The 15,077-nt window shown below is 43.2% G+C and overlaps 1 long non-coding RNA gene across 1 annotated transcript in view; it reads left to right on the top strand.

Moving 5' to 3' along the window:
- The first annotated feature begins 1,128 nt into the window (after positions 1-1,128).
- LOC103738623 overlaps positions 1,129-15,077 on the top strand; it is a 59,278-nt gene continuing 45,329 nt past the window's right edge. Inside the window, exon 1 of the long non-coding RNA XR_003850427.1 lies at positions 1,129-1,506. This is a non-coding gene — a long non-coding RNA (uncharacterized LOC103738623). The remainder of the gene's footprint in view (positions 1,507-15,077) is intronic.

A 15,077-nucleotide genomic window follows, 5' to 3' on the forward strand; every position in this document is an offset into this window, starting at 1 on the left:
TGGGACTACAGGCGTGCGCCACCACGAACAGCCTAATCAATTTTTAAATTAAAAAAGTTTACAGTCAACACTTGATTAATATCTATGATCCTAGTACCAGAGAGGTGGTACTAGGAATTAGGAGGATCAGATGATCAAAGTCAGCCTCTGCTACATACTAAGTTTGAAACCATCTTGGGCTACTTAAAACCAGATCTCAAAAACAAGTAGACAAGCAATAATGTATACCTTGACGTGCTATTTTGTTTTTATTGGATTAGGGGATTGCTTCCTATTTCAAAATTCAGGTTGTGTCCTCAAAATGGAGTTAGAAGATTTTTGCAGGGAATTACAAAATATTGTGATATTATTTATACTTCGAATAAGATATATACATATATTTCTTTTTAAAAATATTTTATTATTATGTTGTGTGTATTGCCTGCATATGTGTAAGTGCACCTGCATCGTGTAATGCCCTCGGAGTCAGAAGAGGGCGTTGGATTCCCCTGGAACCGGAGTTATGGACAGCTGTTACCTACCATGCGGGTGCCGGGAATCAAACTCAGGTCCTCTGCAAGAGCACTAACCGCCGAGCCATCTCTCCAGTCCAGGCACTTCAATGGGCTAGGATCTCCTAGAGCAAGCCCTGCCTTAAAAGACCTGAAGGCAAGAACTTTACATTATCTGTTTATTATATTTTTGTGTGTGTGTGCTTGTACACCTGTGTCACGGCGCTTGAGTGGAGGTCTGAAGACAACTTGTAGCAATGGGTTTTCTTCTTTCACCTTGTAGGTTCTGGGGATCGAACTCTGATATCAGGCTTTGTGACGAGCGCCTTCAGTCTTCACCGCTGAGCCATCTGCGGGCCCTGAACTTGTCATTCTTACTTCATTCACCTTTCTTTCCCGACTATCTACTGTCACTCAGGATCTGAGGGGTTGGGACCTAAAGCGCTGTCCAATCAGAGCCCCTACTGCAGGGAATTTACAATCAAGCACACAGAAAGTTGGAGGCAGGCTTTATCTCTGAAAGATTGTCTTCCTGCCAGGCTGGCATTTGTAATCATCTGCTCAGTTTGTGAATTATATATACGATATATATGTCATATATTTATATATATTTTTATATATATATATAATCTAGAAGTTGATGCAGCCACAGGTACAGGGCAAAGGTAAAAATTTCAACGGGTTAGGATCTTCCAGGGGAAGTCCTGCATTAAAGTAAATGCGGGCATTCTGCTTCCGTTCTGTTAGGTGCCTGCCATCTACTGTCACTGAAGGTCACGGGCCTGAAGCGCAGTCCAATGGGAGGCGTTGTTGTAGGAATGTCCACGCGGGCCGGCAGACGTTAGGTGGTGGGCTTTACCTATCTCCGACCCGCCATCTTTCCACGTCCTGGAATCTGTCCAGCGTTTCCACTTTCCTCGGGAGCCCAGGGAGTCTCTGTCTTGTCCTCTAGCATCGTCGACACGTTGCTGCGGGAGCCAGAGTGAGGGTGCGGATGTCCAGGAAGCAGGAAATGGTGAGCGCGGCGTCCTGGCAGTGAGGGAGACCGGAAATGGTGAGCGCGGCGTCCTGGCAGGGAGGGAGACCGGAAATGGTGAGCGCGGCGTCCTGGCAGGAAGCTGTGTCCCGCTGCCACTTTCCTCCGATCCCCTGCGGCTGCGGCTGACCGCGGCTTGGGAAGAAGATTAGGCCAGGCGCCCTGCAGCCGGCTGCAGCCGAGGGACTTTGGTCAGCCCTCTTCGGGACTGCCCACCCCTGTGGCTTCCCGGACCCTGCGCCACGCGTGCACGTCTGGGTTTTTGTGTCTGCCTAGGTGCGGGTGATCTCCGTGTCTGCCTGAATCTAGGCGTGTGAGCGACATACCCCTTTGGTTCTACCGTCCCTAGTCTATATCTGGGTCTCTCACCACCTCTTCCCCACCAGGCATTAGAATCATTGGTGTTGCTAGGACTTGGGTTGGAATCTAGATTACCACTTTCTCAGTCAGTGACCCTAATTAGCAAATTCTCCCTATTCCGTATCCCCACTCCCTCCCTCGTGTGTGTGTGTGTGTTTTACTGGGGTTGGAACCGAGGAGTTCTTGCCTTTAAGGCAAGAGCTCTACCACTGAGCCTCTCACCAGTGACTGATTGGTTTTAATTTTACTTTATTTTTAGTCTGGCTCTCATTTTGTAATTTAGGTGGGTCTTGAACTTGCAATCCTCCTGCCTCACTATTCCAAATAGCTGGGGTTACTGCCCTACACCATAAGGGCTGGTTTCAATTCTTTGTGGAAGTGCAGAGGTGAGACCAGAGAGGGACTGGCAAGTAGCATGTACCTAGCAACCAGCTGTCCTACTTTTCCTGCTATACCTTGACACTCTCCACACACCTACCAGCAGTGAGTCTGAGGGTGATTAAGGGGTATGTGGAAGCTCTGAATGTGTCTCTCCTTGAGTTCAACCAGCCAGAAACTCAGAGCAGAAGGTAGTGTCAGGAGAATCCAGTATACACACAGAGTGAAAGAAACTTGGAGACAGGTGCAGAGATCCCGAGAGAGAGACCATCAGGTGACAGTTAGGGCCCTAGGCCTGGCCTGTGGGTGGAGCAGGGGGTTGACTTCTGTCAACTTCTCCCACCCCACAGAGGGGCTGGCCAATGAGAAACAGGTCCAGCTGGGGCTCAGCTAGGGACATGATTCTGAAGCACAAGATAGGGAGTAGACTTCTTCAAATTCTCCATCCTGGGTATGGCCACAAGTTGGTTTTCTCAAATTTTCTCTGGGGACAAGGCCACTGCTGGGGTTGAGACCTGGTCAGTGAATCACAGGGAAGGCTTTGGAGATTCAGCAGGGTAGGGGAATGAGGACTCCAACCAAAGTTGCCTGGGTGGGGGGATGGGCAAAGGGGTGGCTTCTCTCAGTGTGGGCGTCCCCGTTTGCAGATATGTCCCTCTGATCCCTTGCTCATTCAATTTTGTTTGTTATTTTCAGAAAACATCTTACTCTGTAGCCAAGTTTGACCTGGAACTCACTTTGTAGTCCCAACTGGCTCCAAGCTTATAGCAATCCTCTTCCCTGAGCCTCCCAACCATTGGTATTATCAGAGGTGAACCACCAATTCCAGCTGTCTGTCCCTTTTTGTCTCCCCAACTGTTTCTCTATGTGCTTGGTAACCTCTGTCTAAGACGCTAACGTAGGTTTGGAGCCTTGAAAATGGCCTTTGACTGGCTGAAACGCCACCTAAGTGGCTACTCTGTGTAATCATCACCACTTTATCACACTTTCATCTCTGTGTGGATGCCTCCCTCAGTGCCTCTATTAAAATAAAACAGGGGAGGGGGCCAAGACCTGTATTCAAATCTCACCTCTAAGCCAGGCTTGGTTGTGTAGTCATGTAATCTCAGTTGCTGAGGAGGGTGAGTCAGGAGGAAGGATCAAATGTTCTAGACCTGCCTGAGCTACTGATCAAGTTCAAGGCTAATCTGGATAATTTAGTGAGACCATGTCTCAAACAAACAAAACCAAAAGGTACAGTTCCATGGTAGAGTACTTGCCTGCCTTGCACAGGGCCCTGAGTTCCATTCCCAGTCACCTTCTCCCTGGGAGACCTCAAAGAAGCCAGTGCCCTCTCTTGAGACTCAGTTTGTCATTTTGTAGAATGGGGCAGTTTCACCCCTTCCCTGCCAGGGTAGAAGAAATACAATAAGGCAAGGGGTAAGGAATTTCCCTGGAAAGGCTGGAGGCTGCTTTAGAGCCTCCCAGCTCTTCTCTGAGATTCATCACTGGAGGATGATGGAATTCTATACAGCTACACTCATTGTACTCAGAGGGAAGCAGGCAAGGTGCAGGGTGTAAGGAAGTGGTACTGGGACTCGAACTTAGGGAGTTGTGCCTGCTGTCATATGCTGTGCCACTAAGCCACATCCCTAGTCGTGTGTGTGTGTGTGTGTGTGTGAATGTGAGTGCAGTTGTATGGAGGTCAGAGGATAACTTTAGGGAGTTGGTTCTTACCTTCCACCTTGTTTGAGGGAGAGTCTGTGTTGTTTTTCCTGCTGTGCTGAGTATTCCAAGCTGGCCCTTGAGCTTCTGGTCAATTTTATTTTTTATTTTATTTTATTAAATTTTATTAAATTTTATTTAATTTTATTTATTTTATTTAATTTTATTTTTTTTATTTTATTTTATTTTTTGGCTTTTTAAAACAGAGTCTCCCTGTAGCCCCAGCTGGCCTGGAACTCTGGGCTGACCTTGAACTAACAGAGATCTACCTGCCTCTGCCTTCCAGGTGCTGGGATTAAAGATGTATACCACTATGCCCAGCAAGCTTCTGGTCAATTAAAAAAAAATCTCTGCCTCTTAAATCACTGTTATGAGTGCTGGTAGTTATATTTGTGTAATACTGGATTATGGATTCTGGGGATCTGAACTCATGTCATCAGGCTTTTTCATCAGGGGCTTTTGCCCACTGAACCATACCCTCAACCCCCCCCCCTGCCCTTTTAAAATTTCTTTTTAAGCAGTTTTTGAGACAGTCTCCCTCTGTAGCTCAGGCTGGTTTTAACATTGAGATCCACTTGCCTCAGCCTCCCAAGTAGCTGGGGTTATTGGCATGTACCACCAGGGCCAGCTGTATGACCTTCTTTGTGTAAGTGAAGGAACGAGCTCCCCTATGTCTCTCTTGCCTCCTTCATATGCCTCCCAGCAACAGGTCTAGGGTGGGAGAGTATTCCTAGAAATGCTGAATGTGTCTGTCTCTAGCAGGTTCTCTGTACCTACCCATTGCCCTCAGAATACAAGTGATACTTAGTAAATCTGAGGTAGATGGTTAACCTGGGATTTAGGATTCCAGGCACAGCTGTGGGTAAGGTCCTATTCCTTCATTCTCCAGTCCCTCCCTAGATGTCCTTCTCAGTGTCCTGTTAAGGTGAAACCTAGGAGAGAGTCTAGACCAGGATTCAAATCTCACCTCCAAGTCAAGCCTTGTGATACCCAACTGCGATCCTAGCTACTCAGGCGGCTGCTGCAGAATGAAGGATCCCAAGGTTGACTTCAGCCTGGGCTACAGAGTGAGTTCAAGGCCAAAGTAGGTAATTTAGTAAAACCCTGTCAAAAGAAAAATCCCAAACCCAATGGGTTTAGTGGTACACTGTGTGCCTGCTACATGCAGGGTCCTGGGTTCCATTCCCGGTCACCTTCTACCTGGGGGACCCCAGAGAAGCCAGTCTCAATCTTGAGACTCAGTTTATTTTTCTGGATGATGGGGTGATGTGACCTCCTGCTTATCAGAGTGGTAGGGCCACAGCACAGCAAGATCAAGGAACTGTGTTGGAAAGGTGGAGGACTGCTTTACTACCAATCAGTGCTTCCTTCAGGGACCCTCAAACTCAGGACAGGTGTGAGATGGGAAGCTCTGCCCATTCTACAGAAAGGGAATCCAAGGCCAGGGGTTGGGCTTGGTCACTTGACTCTGCCGCTTCCTGGACCCTGGAGCAGGCAGGACTGTGGCTTGGTCCTCACAGTACTGGAGAGGACTGTTTCTGGGCTTGGCTCAGAGGAACCTCAAAGGGCTGGGAGATGCAGTGCCCATGGTTCCATTGTCTGAAGATAAACTATGGGTAAATGCTTTGAGGGAGGATTGTTTATGTAGGGAAGACAGGCCAGCGTGGTGTAAGGGAAGAAGAAAAGGTATGAAGGAAAGCTGTTATGGCTTGAGTGAAGTATCATCTAATGAGGTGAAAGTCTGACGGAATTGAGGGTCTGAGGGAGGGGATGAAGGTCTGAGGGAGGGGATGAAGGTCTGAGGGAAGGGATGAAGGTCTGAGGGAGGGGATGAAGGTCTGAGGGAGGGGATGAAGGTCTGAGGGAGGAGACACAGTCTGTAGAAGTCTGGGGACTAAGTAGGGAGAAGTGGTTCTGAGGGAAGAGGAGATTTGGAGGGGATCTGATGGTGGAGGCCAGTTCTGACTGGGCAGAGATGTTACAGGAAAAAAAGAAAAAAGCTGAAGTTTGAGGATGGAGGCATAGTCTATGGAAAGAGGTAGGTAGGATAGACAGGGACAATTCAGGGTCCCTGGGAAGGGTAAAGAGCCCCTCTGGAGTGAAGCTGATGTGTTTTACCAGCTGAGAGTCACAAATTCCAGCACAATTAATAGCACTTGTTGTGAGGGTTCCCTTATTTCTTTCTGTATAACAGTGTTTCAAATAAGAAAGTGAAGGTAGCAACAAACCTTACTTAAGGCCTAAGTGTATATGATCATCACCTATGTGGCCTTATTTCTTACCTGGTTTTAAATCTGAAAATTTCTGAGGCTCTCACAAAGTAGACTAAAGTTTTGTTTATAGTCAAAACATCTGACCTCCCCACGCAGCCCTTCTACCTGGACGTCATTTTCCTTGAGCTGATGTCATTTTCCTTCCCCTCCCCAATAGAACTGGTGAAGCAACAGCAGGTGAGAGGAAGAAAAGATCTGAATAGATATAAAGGGTGACTAGGGTTTGACCTTATCAGCTGTAATAAACACTGTACCCTTTTAAGTTTCTTAGCCACCCTTTGAGATATAACTTCAGAAGCCATCAACATCATATATATGACTACTGTTAAGAGACTCAGGGGCAGCTCTCTCTTCAGAAAGCCCCACACATGCCTTTGTGTATTCATTCTCCTTTCCCTGTGCATCTCTCTATTAACCCAAGTGCTTAAGTTTATGTTAAAATATCTTCTTAAGAAACTCCAGAGAGTAGAGATGTACCTCAGTTGGTAGAGAGCTTGCATCATATTCACATAATACTTGTTTTTAATTTAGAACGCCACAAGGGATGAGAGGTCATGCCCCTCTGAAATCCCAGCACTTAGGACATGGAGGTTCAAAGTCATGGAGCGCTGGCTATGTAACATTTTTGAGATGGTTTTCAAAAAAGTCCAGAGAAAAAGAGCAGAGACAGAATTCCCGGAAGCTTGTGGGCCAGCGACCCTTGTGTATACAGCAGAAAAACAGTGTCTCCAACAGGGTGGAAAGTAAGGATCAGCACCTAAGGTTGGCATCTTATCTCCACATGTGTGTGGGGGCACACACATATACATACAAAGAAAATTAGGCTAAGGAGAAGATAAAGTGATTGCTGTGCAGGCATATGGACCCGGCTTTGATCCCCAGAATCCAATTAAAAAATGCTGGCTGAGACATTGGATACCTGTGACTTATTGGCCAGCCAGGATTGCATTATGGGTGCTGAAAGTCATGAATTTCAGTACAAGGCTAGTTAGGTGACTCAGTGAGTGGCACTGGCTTTCAAACCTGATGATCTGAGTTTGATTCTTGGGATCCACATGGTGGAAGGAGAGAACTCTCCCGCAAATTGTCCTCTGGCCTCCAGAAGAGGGTCATGAAACATATACGCATACACACAAAATAAATGTGATTAAAAAAAAACACAGTACAGTTAGCATTCACTGTGAAGGTTGCATATAGAGAGACAATATTCTCTACACCAATATTTCAAGCAAAATGTTGAAATAGGGGCTGGTGACATGGTCACTGGGTAAAATTGCTTGCCTTGCAAACCTAACCACCTGAGTTCAATCTATGTAAAAAGCTGGATGTGGAGGCTCCAGTCTGTAAGATGGGTGGCAGAAACAGGAGAAATCAGATGGAAGCTCCTATATACAACTTTGTGACAGGATAGACTTTGCCTCAAAAACAAGGTAGAAAGAAAGAACCAACTCCTCGAAACGTTGTCTTCTGACCTCTACACCAATGCTGTGGTACCCTCTCTGTCTGACAGACACAGATTTAAAGAAGAAAAAAGTTAAAATAGTAATGAACCATGCTTAAAGCTTAAGAGTACATGACCTTGTTCCCATATGACTTTTTCCTTTCCTTGATATAAACCTGGAGTTTTCTGGGAGTCCCTTTGAGATGCATGTTCACAAGTCTTCAAAAGAAAAACATGTTTTCTTAAGTTGATCCATTTTAGAGATGAAAATTTAGGCTCTCTGAGGTTAACTGCTTAGAAGTCACAAAGCTAATAAGCACCTGACAGTATTTGCACTGAGACCTCAGTTTGAAATAAAACTGTACAAGGCCCAGGAACGGAGGCAAATGAGAATGTATGTAGCGTCTGATCCATCACCGTCTTTATAAATGGCAATTGAGGCCCAGAGAGCAGGTAAAAAGCTTCTTCACATCCTCAGCTTTCCATTTGGACTTCACTTCCCACTGGAGACCTTAAGAAGGTCTCATTGACCCCAGGAGGATTCAAAGAGAAAGAACATACACAAAGGGTGGCTGTGTCAAGGAAGGCTATTAAACACCAAACAGGACTTCTAGATGCTCTTTGGGAAATTTCCTGGAGTCATCCAGTCACTGTTTCTGCCAGTGAGTGGGGGCCTCCAGTGCTTTTGGCCTCGTTCTCAATGCCTGGGTTCAAGTACCCAAGAGGGTAGGAGGAAGGTATTGATTGTGATTCTGTATCTCAGTGTGTGACACCGGAGGGGAGGCTGCTCTAGAATCTGGGTCTATTTTTGAGTTTTCCACTCAGGTAAAAATCAGGATTCTTGACTACCTCAAAAAGTATTGCAGGAGAAGTCATATGAAACAGTTGGAATTTATCAAGGCATTTTCATATGGATTTAATCAGGGAGCTAATAGAAAAGGAGGTTCATAGGGAAAAGAGAGTATGTACCCAAGTGTGTGTATGTATATCACCCCTTATACACCTTTCTGCCACTTTCTCCTGTCTCGGAACCACTCCTTTGCTTAGACCTCAGTCTTATATACCTTTCCATATGCCCCCCATTCTTGGGTCTTGTACTGCTTTACTTCAAACTGAGAGACCTGAGTGCAAATCCTGTCAGCTGCTCATTAGCTTTATGGCATTTAACTTCTAGGCATGTCATTAACCTGATGGAGCCTCAGTTCTGTAAAATGGACAAACTAAAGAAAACATATTTTTATTTTTTCTTTCTGTTTTTTTTTTTCTTGTGGAAGAATCTTGCCATGTAGCGCAGGCTGCCTTAGACTTAGCTTGTAGCTCAGTCTGACCTCCAGCTCACTGCCATCTTATTGTCACAGCGTCCTGAGTGATTAGGATTACAGGTGTGAGCCACTATACTTGGCTTAAGGAAACATACTTCTGCCCCTCTAGGACCTGATATATAGAAAGAGCTTGATGGAGCTGAGTGTGAGGGTGATATCTGTAGTCATTGGGAGGCTAAGGCAGGAGAATCAGGAGTTCAAGGCTGCAAAGTAAGTATGAAGTCAGGCTTGGTTGCATAAAACCCTGTCTCATCTGACTAAAAAAGGAAAATGAGCATGGTGCTGTGTATCAGTTATCATTGCCACATCCAAAATAATAACACTACCATCAGTGATTAGTGTTTTAAAAGCCGGACTCATTGTGTTGGTGAGAAAGGACTTGACATGCTGGGTGTAGACCCATGTTTCTGGCATGTGCTAGCTGTACAATGATGAGTGAGTGATTTTCTGAGATTTTAACAGTTGAGGATAGATAATACCAGATCTTATCTCACAGGATTGAGTGAAGAGATCAAGACCAGTGTGCTGGATGAATGAATGAATGGATGAATGAGTGATTTCCATTCCAGCCTCCACACTGATGTGTTTTTTTCAGTGTGGTTTTCCAATTATTTTTGGTTTTATATATATTTGTGTGTGTGTGTGTGTGTGTGTGTGTGTGTGTATGTATATGTGAGAGATTTTTCTTCCACACCCCACACACAGATGTGTTTTTTTGTGTGTGTTTTTCAAAATTTTTTTTTTTTTATATATATTTGTGTGTGTGTGTGTATGTATATGTGAGAGATTTTTCTTCCACACCCCACACACAGATGTGTTTTTTTGTGTGTGTTTTTCAAAATTTTTTTTTTTTTATATATATTTGTGTGTGTGTGTGTATGTATATGTGAGAGATTTTTCTTCCACACCCCACACACAGATGTGTTTTTTTGTGTGTGTTTTTCAAAATTTTTTTTTTTTTATATATATTTGTGTGTGTGTGTGTATGTATATGTGAGAGATTTTTCTTCCACACCCCACACACAGATGTGTTTTTTTGTGTGTGTTTTTCAAAATTTTTTTTTTTTTATATATATTTGTGTGTGTGTGTGTATGTATATGTGAGAGATTTTTCTTCCACACCCCACACACAGATGTGTTTTTTTGTGTGTGTTTTTCAAAATTTTTTTTTTTTTATATATATTTGTGTGTGTGTGTGTATGTATATGTGAGAGATTTTTCTTCCACACCCCACACACAGATGTGTTTTTTTGTGTGTGTTTTTCAAAATTTTTTTTTTTTTATATATATTTGTGTGTGTGTGTGTGTGTGTGTGTGTGTGTGTTCACATGTATGCAGGTGCCCTTGGAGGCCAAAAGAGGGCATTGAATCTCTGGGGCTGGAGCTACAGGTGGTTGTGAGATGTCTGACATGGATGTTGGGAACCAAACTTGGGTGTTGTGGAAGAGCAGCAAGTGCTCCTAATGGCTAGTTTTTTTCTTCTTCTTTGTTTTGTTTTTATGGTATAGGGAAATGAACCCTATGAGCTCTTCCCTCATCCATGATGTTATATTGCTGGGCCCAGTCTTATGTAGGTCTTATGGGGTAACCACTGTTGGTGTGAGTTCATGGGTGCAACAGCCATGGCATGGAATGAACACAGCATTTCACAGCACTCCCATCCTCTGGCTCTTACATTTTTTTCTTTTAAAAAATTATTTATTTTTATTTTTATTTTATGTGTATGAGTGTATTGCCTGCATATGTGGAAGTGTACCCAGGTTGTACAGTGCCCAAGGAGGCCAGAAGAGGGTGTCAGATCCCCTGGAACTGGAGTTACGGACAGTTGTTAGCCATCATGTGGGAGCTGGGAATCAACCTTGGTCCTCTGCTCTTAACCACTGAGCTGTTTCTCCAGCTCCCTTACATTTTTTTCACCCTCTCTCTGCGATGTTCCCTGAGCTTTGATAACAGATGTCCCATTTAAGGTTGAATAGTCAACAGGAACATTTTCAGCTCTTCTGAATCATGAGTCTAAATTAGCTTTCACCCACTGCAAACAGAAGCTTCTCTGACCAAGGCTGGGAGCGGTACTTATGTATGGGTATAAACGTAATTTTATATTAACAACAAAGTTTCAAGGCTTGCCTTTTGCCATGCCCTTGTCCTCTCAAATAAACATTTGTGATCTTTTAAAGAAGATTTATTTTTATTATTTTTATTTAATTTGTATCTGTGTGCATCTATGTGAATGCCTGCCATATGTGCCCACAGAGGCCAGATGAGGGCATGGGATCCCCTGGAGCTGGAGTTATAGGTGCTGTTAGCCTCTTGATGTGGTGACTGGGAGCTGGACTCAGTTCTGTGCAGGATCAGCAAGTGCTCTTAACCACTGAGCTATCTCTCCAGCCCCCAGTTTTTATTTTATGTTTTTTATTTTTTTAATATTTATTATTTTTATTTTATGTGTATGCATGTATTGCCTGCATGTAGGTAAGTGCACATGTGTTGTGCAATGCCCGCGGAGGACAGAAGACACTGTTGGATCCCCTGGAACTGGAGTTACAGACAGTTGTTAGCTGCCATGTGGTGCTGGGATTCAAACTCTGGTCTTCTGCAAGAACAGTGTTCTGAACTGCTGAGCCATCTCTCTGGCCCCTTATGTTTCTTATTTTTAATTTAATTTATTATGTTTTTGTTGCTTTTATTTTCTATGTGTATGAGTATATTGCCTATACCCATGGCGTGCAATGCTTGTAGAAGTTAGAGGACGGTGTCAAATCCCCTGCAACTGGAGTTAGGATGGTTATTAGTAACCATGTTGAACCTGTGTCCTCTGCAAGAGGAGCCAGTTCTCTTAACCATTGAGCCATCTCTCCAGTCCCTTGTTTTTGGTTTATGTTTTAAATTTTTTTGTATTTGTTTATTTTTTAATTTTATGTGTATGAATGTATTGCCTGTATGTGTGTAAGTGCAGCCATGTCGTGCAATGCCTGTGGAGGACAGAAGAGAGCATCAGATCCTCTGAAACTGGAGTTATGGAGGGTTGTTAGCTGCCATGTGGGTGCTGGGAATTGAACCTGGGTCTTCTTTAAGAACAGCCAGTGCTCTTAACTGCTGAGCCATTTCTCCAGCCCTGCTTTAAGTTTTTTAAGCATGCCCATTCTTACAGCTGTGCTGAGCCAGCAGGGAGTCTGTTATTTGATAAATTCAATCTCTCGTGAAAATTTGTTAGAATCTGTCTGTGAAATAGCCCCTGGAGAGAGCACACAAAGTGTTCTGTGAATAGAATGGATACTGTGGTTTTTTTGTTTTTGTTTTTTTTTCCCCTTTTTCTGCATTATTCTTGGGGATTTTAGACTGTGGAAGTGGTTACATGCCCACTTAAAATGCTTTGTTTTTCTATGGGGGATTTTCATGTGCCCAGATCCCATTATTCCCGGAGCTTGTGGGGTTAGCCTATATTTTCTTAAACCAACTGTGTTAGGGCTGAGAACTCTGTGCATGGGCAAACTTGGTGAACCTGAAGATCTCAGTGACTAGAGCATCCGATTTTGTTTGTATTATGGTTCCTTAGAAAACTCAATCATTTTTTTCTTAAACCCTTACATTAACATGGCTAAGCTATTTATATTGATTTTTTTCACCTGATACAAATCAAGTGTTACCTTATATAAGATACTGAATACATACATGCACAGAGTAGAGTGAATCCCCATGCTGTTTCCAAGGCTTAGGACTTGGGCTGAAGAGAAATGTCTCATTACAGGCATCTCTATCATTTGAAGATATTGCTGTGCACTTCACCTGGGATGAATGTCAAGAATTAGACACTGTTCAGAGAGCCCTCTACAGAGATGTGGTGCTGGAGAACTATTGCAGCCTGGTATTCTAGGATGAGTCTAACTCTCCAGTAACTGTTGGTACCACTTACATTCTTCTTCACTGATAAGTATATTGTTCCTAACTTAATTTTTTACATTTATTTATTATTTTAATGTTTGTGAGATATACATTCTTCTCAGCTGATAAGTATAGGAATTGTTGCTAACTTTTAATACTGATTATACATTTTAACTGACAGATGGCCATGGCACACTTTTATAGAGAACTTTCTGACTTTGGAATTTTTTTTTTGAAGACATGGTCTTCCTATAGCCACAGCTGGCCTGGAACTTGCTATGTAGGCCACTCTAGCCTTTGTCTTACAGAGATCTGCCTGCCTCTGCCTTCTGAGTGCTTGTAGTAAAGGCTGCCCCACTGCACCCAGCTGGAGTACTCTTAAATAATATATGATAATCATATGAAGGTAACTGGTAAGTCCATAAGCTCAGGCATTACTTGTTTGTATTGGGAGAATTTAAAATCTCTCTGGTAGATACTTTGAAATATTCATTTACTTGCTGTTAACTATACATTTGATACTGTTTTGTAGAATATTAAACTGGTTATCACTTCTGTATGCGGCCCCATAAATACTACCTATCCTCTGTCCATCTCTCCCATTTGTACTTTTTCTACACTCTAGTAACCAGTTTTTTTCTTTCCCCCTAAAAGATCAACTTTAACTCACAAGTAGGCTGAGAACATTCAGGATTGTCATTTTGGTGTGTGACATATTTCACTTATGCCCCCCCCCTTTTTTTTTTAGGTTAAGTTGGGATTTTTTTTTTTTTTTTAATTTTTAAAAAAACTTTTTTGAGAATTTCATACATGCATATAAGGTGTTTTGATCAAATCCATGCCCACTTCCTCCCCTCTAACATTCCCGCCTCTGAAGAGGTAACCCTAAAATCTTTTAAGGATTAGATACAAGATCCCAAATATGTTTGACATTTTTGGCCTTGGAACAGAGTATGCTGCTAACAGGCCCAAGAACATTTTGACTTTTAGCAAAGGAACTGGTTACATTTCTTTGCAGTCTTTTTACCCTAACTGCCTACCCAATTCCTACCTCCTATTGTTATCATGCCATCCTCTGAAGGGGTTACTGAAATTGCCAATAGGGAATAGGGACGTTGACTGCTCTGGCTTCTTCCATGCTGAACAGGGACGCAGGGTGAGGCAACTGAAGTACCCCTTCAGTGGGTCTATCTAAAAAACTCCCAAATTGCATAACTCTTGGCTCTAAAGGGAGAAGAAAGTCCTTGAATCATGGATCGGAGATGTGAAGGAGAAGTAAAGGCAAGAGTAATTAGCATTACAAGTTCTAGACAGCGAACTAGAAAAATGTCAGAACAGGGCAATTTTCAAATGTTCACATGAGAATCTTTTGGAGTTTCTTGACGAGGGCTTCCAAAAGCATCCCTCTACTGGGTTCTCCATTTTTCTTTTGTCTTCCAAGGCTGGACTAGTTGGCTGGATATTCAGGTGAGGGTCCAGTGACCCTGCTTGGCACTCCTTTAATGAATGAGCACAACCAACAAGCCTAATTGTGACTATGTTTAGCAATCAGGCTCAGCCGAAGTCATGATGATGGTAGTTATTTCATGCAGAAGGGACTTCTGTATAGCATCATCTTATTAAAAGGACCTGGAATTTAAAAGGATTTGGTGCTAGGAGCCACATATGAGAGAGAACACACATCATTTGTTTTCGAGTCTATATTACTTCACTTAGTATAACAGTTTCTAGATCCATCCATTTACCAGTAAGTTTCATTATTTCATCTTTCTTTACTGCTGAATAGAACTGCATTGTGTAAATATACCACATTTTTGTTAACCACCCATCAGTTGAGGGACACTTAGGATGCTTCCATCTCTTAGCTATTGTGAAAAGAGCAATAACAAACATGGTTGTACAAGTGTCTCTATAATAGGATGAGTCCTTTGGGTATATGCCAAGGAGTGGTATAACCAGGTCATATGGTAGGTTCACTTTTAGTTTTTTAAGAGATCACCACACTGTTTTCCATAGAGGCTGCATGAGTTTGCAACCCCACCAGCAGTGAGTGAGCGTTCCCCTTTCTCCACATCCTTGCCAGCATTTGGTATCATTTGCTCTCTTGATCCTAGCCAGTCTGATTGGCTAGGTGATACCTTAGGGTAATTTTAATTTGCATTTCCCTAATTACTAATGATGTTGAACACT

This window comes from Nannospalax galili, unplaced genomic scaffold, assembly GCF_000622305.1.
Source record: "Nannospalax galili isolate Female #2095 unplaced genomic scaffold, S.galili_v1.0 scaffold1519, whole genome shotgun sequence".
NCBI lineage: Eukaryota > Metazoa > Chordata > Mammalia > Rodentia > Spalacidae > Nannospalax > Nannospalax galili.